Source organism: Hevea brasiliensis, chromosome 7 (genome assembly GCF_030052815.1).
Source record: "Hevea brasiliensis isolate MT/VB/25A 57/8 chromosome 7, ASM3005281v1, whole genome shotgun sequence".
NCBI lineage: Eukaryota > Viridiplantae > Streptophyta > Magnoliopsida > Malpighiales > Euphorbiaceae > Hevea > Hevea brasiliensis.
This window is the reverse complement of record NC_079499.1, coordinates 94,086,822-94,096,863: the sequence shown is the minus strand read 5'-3', so window position 1 is coordinate 94,096,863 and position 10,042 is coordinate 94,086,822. Positions and strand designations below refer to the sequence as shown.

Genomic DNA, 10,042 nt, shown 5'->3' with positions numbered 1-10,042 from the left:
GAGGGAGGCAGAGGTGGTTGATTCACTTGTCTCTACTGCTGGTATCAGTTTTGCACCGGTTGATTCCCATAACTCAGATTAGGATGATCTCGCCATCCTGGATTATAAGTATTAGAAAAGGGATTATACCTACATTATGGCTGTCCATAATTTCCTACTGCATTAGCATGTTGCATTAATTCATCCTCTTGTAATGCAGGACACATGTCAGTAGCATGACTCGAACCCGAACAAATTCCCTATATCTTAACAGTTTGCATGTTCCCTTTAGCCAATTGCCTCACCAAAGAAGTTAAATCAGAAATCTGTTTCTCAAGGTTAGATGTACTTACCTCATTAACCTTCTTAGGTGTGTGATCCATTCTCATTCCAAACTACTGAGAGTTTGCTGCCATGTTAGCAATGAGCCTCCTTGCTTCTTCTAGTGTCTTGTTAACCGAAGCCCCTCCACTGGCAGCATCTATCATATTGCAGTCCATTGGTAGAAATCCCTCATAGAAATACTGAATCAACAGCTGCTCACTTATTTGATGATGGGGACAGCTTGCACACAGCTTCTTAAATCGCTCCCAATACTCATACAAACTCTCTCCATTGTACTGTCGGATTTCACAAATTTCTTTTCTTATGTTGGCAGCATGGGAAGCAGGAAAATACTTCTCCAGAAATATCTGCTTCATCCCATTCCATGAGTTAACAGATCCAGAAGGAAGGTAATACAACCAATCCTTAGTTGTGCCTTCCAATGAGAAAGGAAAAGCTCAAAGCTTGATTTGATCCTCTGAAACTCCTTGAGGTCTCATGCTGGAACACACAACATGAAATTCCTTTAAATGCTTATGTGGATCCTCACCTGCAAGACCATGAAATTTAGGTAACAAATGGATTAGTCCAAATTTTAACTCCAAAGCAACATTTAAAGCAGGATATTGAATACACAAAGGCTGTTGGTTTAGATCAGGAGCAGCCAACACTTTCAAAGTTCTAGCAGCCATGGTTTCATTTTCAGAATTTGAATCCAAATCTGAATCCGAACTTAACTCCCTTGGAACTTGGACTCCTTTAGATGTACTTGGAATCTGCCTAGCTTACTTAGTCAATTTTCTCAACTGTTTAGCTGTTTTTTCTACTTCTGGATCAAAGATCAACTCACCAGATTGAGAAGTTCTTATCATAAACAAAAAGAAATCAAAGTAAAAACAGAAAAATGCCTCAAAACCCTAGAAAACGATGGAATTTGGCCTCAAGATGGTGGAGCCTTTGGTCTTGACCAGAACGTCGTTTCCTTCAAAATAGGTATGGGCCGTCCTCCTAATTCAACCAAAAATCTGCCGATGAATATTAACACCGTAATTTTTTATTGAAAACCTGAAAATAGAAACACTTCACAAATAAAGGTTATAATAGAATATCTTAACACTAAAAACATGAAATCCAATAAACTTCAGTCCCCGGCAACGGCGCCAAAATTCTTGATGGTTGTCGATTCCACCAGAAATTAAATTAACAGAAATTACTAGCTATAAAATATTTTTTGCAGTAAGTGGTAAATCTAGGTCGAACCCTAGAGACTGAACTACTAAAATTTTGTGCACTTGTGTAATGAAAAAAGAAACAAAGGTTGGGGGGGGGGGGGGGTGGTAATTCATAGTCCAAAGAAGAAATCAGAAATCAGAAATTAAGAACTAAACTTAAATATGAAACTCTCAAATTAAGCAAACTTCAGTCCAAGGTAATTCGTATTCCAATGCATTGATTCGATCATAGATAAAAGAAATATAATTATCTCTTATTGAATACTTAACGTAGATTTATCAAACAGCGAGGTAAACCCCTGACTTCCCTATACTCATCAATTCGAGTCCAGCACTCTTGTTGACTCTAAATATTAACTGAATTGGTATTAAGCAAGCCTCATCAAATTAATAACTGCTTTAAGAATAGGAAGCAGTTAAGTTGAACAACAATTTATGAAGCATAAATCATTTAATTCACCCTATTGTTTCCTTAGGTTATAATAAAAAACTGGGATCATAATCAATAAAACCTAATTGCTACTCATGTTTAATCTTACACAACAATTACGGATTATGAAGATGAACTAGCAATTGATCACATCAAACAATTAACTAATTGGCTTTTTTAGCAAATCATTCAATAGATCAAAGATAATGAAATCAGAAAATAATAGATATTCAAAAAGACATAAATTAAATTAAGAACCTGGTCTCACAAATTAAGCAAAATAACTTGAATCTCTTGAACTGAATTAAAAACTTAGCCACTCATGTTCATGGCTTACAGAAAATTAAAGAAAAATAAAGAAGAAATCTAAAAAGAGAATGGAGAATGAAGGTCTGCTATAATGTTCGAAAGTCTGCTATAGTGTTCGAAGGTCTTAATGCTTGTGTTTTAGCTACTGCCCAAAGACATATTCATAATCAAAAACCTAATCCCAAAGATAGAAACGAAACTAGGAAAAGTTTTGAAATTCAAAAGACAGATTTTCAGCCAGCATTCACATCTCTGAAATCAAGGCCAATTTTTAGCGACTTCCTTTCCGAATCTGTCTCTGCTCTCTTCAAGAAAGTTGTAGTCTTATTTCTTAGCTTTCCAACGAGTACTCATTTGCCTAAATCTGAGGTCTACAGCCCAAGTTATGGCCCAAAAATCGGGACTGGTTCAGATAGACTGTCCAGCCCATAGTGATGACTTTATTGCCATTTTTTACAACTAAAATGGCCTTATCTTGCTTCCAGCCCTTCATAGAAGTTGTAGAGATGGCTCTTAATGTTCAATTGGGCTTGGGATTGCTTCATTTGGACCTTTGGAACTCCAGATACAAAATAAATACTGAAACTAGTTGTGATAATCAAGTGTGGGCTTTTGCAATAGATCCATAGCTCATTTTGTCAACCTTAGAGGCTGATTTGGGCTTTGGTCCCTCTTTATCATTTGAAGTGCTCTATCTTAGCTTTTCAATGGATTAAACAACAATCAATTTGGAGACCCACAACTTTAAAAACACCTAAAAAATACAGCAAAGGTCAAATGCTGAAAATTTCTCCATTTAACACAATTATTCCACAACTATCTAAAAATATGCCTAAATGATACATATACTTTAGTCAACGGAATTATGCATAAAAATGTACTAGAAACACTAAATGTGATTGGTGTAAAATTAATAAATTATGCACTTATTAGTGTGTAAGGCATAAAAGAACATTTATCACCATAGTTTCAAGTGTCGAACTATGAGTGGGTCTGATTCTTTCTCAGGGTAGCGAGGGGGATACATAGGTAATTTTGAAACACGGTCCTAAATACGAATCCACAACATTTTAAATTACACAGTTTCCATTGTCATAAGATCGTAGCTAGTCTCATGATGCAGAGTGTGTAGACAGAGCAAGACGCACTCAATTTTCACATGACACAGTTATCACTATTATGAGACTATAGCTAGTCTCATAATATCGAGTATGTCGACCGAGAAAGATATACTCAATCCTTATAGCTAATGCTTCATAGTTATTATAAGATTGAGTTTCACTTTAACGAAACTTGAGTAATGCTTTCGCATTAATTTCAACTTTCGCCAAAGTGAGAGGTAAACTGTAGGCCCATATTTTGTGATTTATTATAAGTATGTGCATTGAGGCTGTGGAGAACCCGATGATAAAAAATTATATGACTATAATATGTAATTAGAGGTATGGGGTTAAATTATTAATTATGTGACATGATCTTAAAAAAATAATAATAACAATATATTTTTTAGGAAATTAATTTAATTAAATTTAAATAAAATTTTGTTTTGCTTAAATTTAATATGGGTAGTTCTTAAATGTGCCTAATTAATTTTAATTGGGCTCTCTAGGCATAAGAAAGCCTAGTTAGAAATTGTAAATAGAACTCATTTAATTTATTTTCTAAAAATTAAAATAAGAAAATATTTCTTTCTCTTTCATTCTCCCATACAAACTCTCTCTCCCACTTGACCCCACTTTCTTCCTTACTCTTTATTGGTGTTGTCCCTTTTTCTTCTCTTCCTATTGGTTGAAACACCTCACCCATATTCCAATCTCACCTAAAATTTTCAACCCTAGTTGTTTAAGTTATCTGAACCTTATTACCCTAGGACTTAAAACCCAACCACACCTCTTTCCCTCTCCCATACAAACTCTCTCTCCCACTTGGCCCCACCCTCTTCCTCACTCCCTATTGGTGCCCCCTCCTCTCCCTCTCTTCTTATTGGTTGAAACACCTCACCCATATCCCAGTCTCACCCAAAATTCCCCAACCCCAATTGTTTAAGTTATCTGAACCTTATTACCCTTGGACTCAAAACCCAAACACACCTCTTTCCCTCTCCCATACAAACTCTCTCTCCCACTTGGCCCCACCCTCTTTCTCACTCCCTATTGGTGCTGCATCCTCTCTCTCTCTTCTTATTATTAGTTGAAACACCTCACCCATATCTCAGTCTCACCCAAAATTTCTTAACCCCAGTTGTTTAAGTTATGTGAACCTTATCACCCTAGGACTCAAAACCCTATTACATCTCTTTCCCTCTCCCATATAAACTGTAAAACCCCTATTTGCATAGCCTAGTATATGTCACTGTTCCGGTGATCGATATTGGTCCGGACAATTAAGAGGATTAGAACTATGTTTAAGACACCTAGAAAAACCTTGATTGAAAATAAATAGTGATTACTAGATAGAAAAATAAAAATGAGAAAAACAGAACATAAAAGGTTAAATGAGCCGAGAGTCACAGCGATGGGTGACCTTTTCCGGAAGGATTGCGAAGTCAATTTAAACTCAAATTTCGAACCGTAAAATGTGTCGCCGCGGTCCTTAGGACTATTACGAACATAGTGGAAAAGAGAAAACCACGGAAAAGAATTGTTAAGGAAATCAAATAATTAGGTCAGGAAGCCAGAAGAAATATTAAATTATTTGCAAACCGGGTTGAACCGGCAAGGGGTAATTTGGTCAATTGACCTCGAGAGCTAACTCCTAACCTAACTGTCAAATAAAATCGGAGAAAAGAAAATTTCAGAATCAAGAATTAAATTGAAGAACTAAAGAAAAATAAATAAAAAATTAAGAAAAATTGAAAAAGAAAGGAAAAAGGTATATGGCATCATGTGAATGACATCATTGTGATGTCAAAAAATTAATTTTATTTTCTCAACTTTTTTAACCAAGTCTAATACATAAAATTTCATTTAAAATACCTAAAAATTAAAAAGAAAAATCACTTCTTCCCTTTTCCTTAAGTTTTGGCCGCCCCACCCATTTTTACCTCCATTGACAATCCACCATTAAAGCTTGGTTACAAGCTTAATTCCACCCACTTAACCTTATTTTGTCCCTAAATTAATCCTTAAAAACTTGTTAACTTCACTTGGGGAAGCATTTGAAGAAGAAAAGAAAAGGAAAAAGGGAGTAAAATTGAAGAATTGGAATTCAAGTGAAGGTAAGTAATTTTCTTCAAAATTTTAGTTTTGATGCACATGTGTTAAGTTAATTTAACTTATATTTTAATCTAAAAATCAAAGGAAACAATTGTTGGGGGACTTTTAGTGACTTTCAGCCAGCCATAGATGTATGAGAATATGATGTGTTTTGAATGAATTAAATGTGTTAGGAAGCTTGATTGAGTTGAAGAAGCATGTGTATAGGTATTGAATTGGTTAAATGTAACAAATTAGTGAGTTAGGGTTTTGGACACCTAGGGTTTGGGAGACAAAATTTGGAGAAATGGTGAAATGATGTGTTTGACCTAGTTTGAGGTGAGAAATGGTCATTTGTGACCAAATGAAGTGTGTTGGAAGTATTGGAGTTGAGTTTAAATTCAAATTCAATGTGGTCATGCTACTGGCAGCAGGACCAAGGTCCCTTTGAGAGACCAAAACTGAAAATTTATAAGTCCAATTAGTATGAGGCCAATTGGGAATGAAAATAGACACAAAATGACACAATTTTCATTTAGGAAGCATGCCCAAAAAGTGACCAAAACCTAGTGAACAAATTGACCAAATCTAGAAATTCTCAGTTTGACCTGTACAAAATGACCAAATGAATAGTATTTGTTCATTTGGTCATAACTTGAGCTAGGCAGGTCTAAATGACCTGAAATTTTACCAGTGGACAGTTGATACATAGCTAAAACTTTCATTAAGAACACAAACCCAAATTATGCCATTAACCAAGTTATTTGGCCACCCAAATTTGGTGACCTAAAACTGCCAGAACCAGTTTAGTGCCCAGAAATCTGGGTTAAGTCCAATCCGGTGGCCATGATTGAAATAACTATAACTTGAGCTACAAAACTCCAAATGGAGTGATTCAAAAAGGAGAATAAAGTTAAGACAATAGGGAACATTTTCTATGAAGAAAGTTTTGTCAAATTCTAACAGAAAAATGACAATGGAACAGTGCAATATAAGACACCAAAACTAAAAATTTGCAAATTTTCCTAAAAGACTCAGAATTTGAGTAAACAACCAAAACCAACAAATTTAGTTACCAAAATGTGGTATGTGGGTGAAGTTGGAATTCCCATACCTATTAAGCCTTAGAAAGTCAACAAATTGACTTGAATAGTATAGTGAATAGTAACCCCGAAACACAAAATTTAAAGAACATTAAGTTTAACATATTAAAGCTAGGTATAAGTAAATTTGAATTTATTTTTGGACTTATGATAAGTTGTGATACTGAAACACTGTGAAATTGTGTGTTTCAGTTGAAAAGAATACCGAGAAGGAAACTGAGATATCGAGTCAAGGCCAAGAGGCGACTCGTATAAGGTTTGTGCACAACTAACTCTTTTGTTATATTTTTACTTCTAAATCGATTTGAATAAGTTTATTTTATGATTTATAAATTTTGATGTGTTGAGAATTATAGTTTGTTGAATGAAATTGTATAAATTAAATGTAAATTTTCTTATGCATTTAAGGATTTATTGCATGGTTTTGAGAATCATAAATTTTAAATTTGATGTGTTGCCAACCTTGAGCATGAATTTATGATGATTAAATATGTTGATGATTTGTAAACACTTTGTAAATAGAAATTATTTTGAATATGATTTGAAACCACAGTTGACATGGCAAAATTTGTTGTGAATTCTCATTAGCTTTTCTAGTGAGATATCTACTCCACTAGATGGGGCGAGTTCCTTTCTCTCTGGCTTGCCAGTTGGGGAAGAGTTTGAATGAGTACTCATATATACTAGCTAGTCTTTGTTCCTCCCTTTTAGCCTCGGTTATTGGGAGAGTGTGAAATGTCGTGGTGTACAACACGGCATCTATTTGAATTTTGGGTAATGGGTTCAACTATGTGAATTGTTGGCAACGCCCTTTAAATTATGCATAGTTTGATAAATTGTGATTGAAATAAATAATTTGTTAGTGATTCAAAATATTTTTGTATTGTTCGAAATTTAAAAGAAATGTAAATAAATAGTTACCATTTGATCAAAATGTTATTCAAAGGAATAATTTGCATGAATGAAAATAATGATTTTTGAATGTCATGGATTTTGAAGAATTTAGAAATTTTAAATTTTTATTCATTATGAATTGTTAAGAATAATTTGTATTAAGTTTTAAATTATTAATTTGTGCACCACTGAGTTCACCACTCAGCGATAGCTTTGTATGCTGTCGCAGGTGAAAGAAAATATAAAGCAGCTGAGCAAGATTACTAAAAGGCATAGTGAGACTATCTTCGGGTATATCATAGGTATACCCTTGTACTTTAAATTTTGATGTAATTCTGTAATTGTATGTATGAAATTTACTTTGAGCATTTGTACCAACTCTTTTGTAATATATTTTTTGATTGTAATGAAATACAAATTATTATAAGGTTATCTTGAGATTTTATGTATTTATAAAGTTTGCACTACTAAATTTTTAATACTCCCTTGAATGTAAATATTCATTTTGTTATCTTAATGAGATATTTCAATGTTTGATTTAATTTAAACTGTCTATTGAGTTGCTTGTGCTGATTTGTGAAATGAAATTGATTAATGGAGTTGTGATTGAGAAATATATTGGGAGTGTCTTCATTTTCAGGTTTTGAGGAACTGTTTTCTTAAAATACAGACGGCACTCTGCCGAAATTTTTATAAAAATTATGGAGATTTTAAATATCTAAAAATTTAATTTATATTTGGACTTTAAATAAAGGTTTTTAAAATCTGAAAAAAAAATTTTACCTACCAATTTAAAAAAAAAATGAACGAAAATTGTTTTAAAATCCCTTGTAGTATGTTTAATGGGTTACCGGTAGGCGAAGTACGGTAATTCATTAGGTGTACTACGGGAGCGTGTTACATCTTACGAGGAGTAGGGTGTGACATGTTTTAGTGGTATCAGAGGAAAGGTTTTAAAGTAATTTTTGAATTGTGAATTTGAAATATTTTTCGATAAGTACAATTGCTTAAATCTTTGATACATATAGTACATTTACATCATAAATATGAACTAACGGGAAGAAATCTCTTTGTGTTGGTTGTATAGAAAATAAACAAATCCTGTGAATAGATATGGACAAGGGGGATAAAACGATAGAGCAGTCTGATACAGCTAACGTACAAGGAGAGGCCCCAGTTTCGCAGAGCGTTGGAGGTCCAACTGCACCAGTCCATCCTATACCAATTTCTGCACAAACGGCCTAGCAGATGGCCATGTTCTTTTAGCAAATGGCTAATAATCTGTCAGCCCAGGCCCAAGTACAAACCCAACCCCCTCAAGAGCAGCATGAAAAAGAGAAAAGTGGGAAACCCATCGGTCAAAGTTCGAGTAGTAATTTGGGAAAGAGAAAAGATTTTAAGGGACCCTGAGCTCCTAAGTATGACAGAGGCAGATCTTCAGGGCGAAAGCAATCAAGAACCATTCATCAAAGAACCAGAAGTTCCTATCCTATCCGTATCTGTGACGTTTGTGAAAAATTTCATGGGGGTATTTGCCATAGGGTCACTGGAGCTTGCTTCAATTGTGGTGGAATCGGACATTTCGCTCGAGATTGTACTAGCGCACGTCGATTTATGCCACATACTACACCAAAGGAATCAATTCAAGATTCTGATTTTAGAGGCTCATTAATAATTAGTAGGGGCAGAGGTAGAAGTAGAGACAGCACTTTGGGTAATCCTCGCACAATGGACCAACTCGAGCAGAGGAATACATTAGAAAGAGGGAACGCCATGCATCGAGGGGAAAAAGCAGAGACTTCAGATGTAGTTGTCGGTATGATCTTAACTTGCAAAAGGAATAATTATGTATTATTTGATTCTAGCTCTACTTGTTTATATGCTAATGCTAAAATTATATGTTCTACTGTTATTCCCTTGCAAGGAGATAAATTTTAATGTGTTAGTAATTAGTCTTTTAGGATAAGAATTGCAATAATAAGCGTGATTGGAATTAATTTTGGAAAAGTTTCTAGTGAGAGACATCTCCTAGACTAAGATAAATTATAAAGTTAATTAGTAAGCCTAATTAGGTAAGGCAAGAGGACCAAAAAGTAAGTTATAGTAATATATCTGCCCTAGATGGAAGTAAAGGTATTACTATTGATAGATGTCAGTAAGTGCCATAATCAAAATAAGTTTAAGATATTAGTGGATTTGAAAGAAATAAGACATAGGGAAGTTTGATCTATTGGGATGTATCGTAGTAACTATGCAATATTCTTGATGTTTGTACTGTAAGCTGCAGATTACATTACTGACTTGAGATTTATTGTGTAGAGTTACGTACTACCCAATAGTACATAAGGATAAGAATAGTTATAAATGACTTTCACTCTAGTACAAATATACCAGAATAGAGTTTTATTACTAGAACTGAGTTTGAAAATCCTAATTCAGGATTTAAAACTCTATAATTAGAATATCAAAAGAACATGGTGCCAGGTAGTGAGAGTTAACGACTCCGTTACCATAGCATGAATTACAGTACATCAAGAATTGTTATGGGACTAGAGATTTTAGCATGGTAAAAATTTA

General features: G+C 34.3%; 1 non-coding gene across 1 annotated transcript; it reads left to right on the top strand.

The window, feature by feature from the left end:
• Nucleotides 1-525: 525 nt before the first annotated feature.
• Nucleotides 526-632, top strand: LOC131181739 (small nucleolar RNA R71). The gene has a single exon (XR_009150218.1). It is a non-coding gene; the product is annotated as a small nucleolar RNA R71 (small nucleolar RNA).
• Nucleotides 633-10,042: the final 9,410 nt, after the last annotated feature.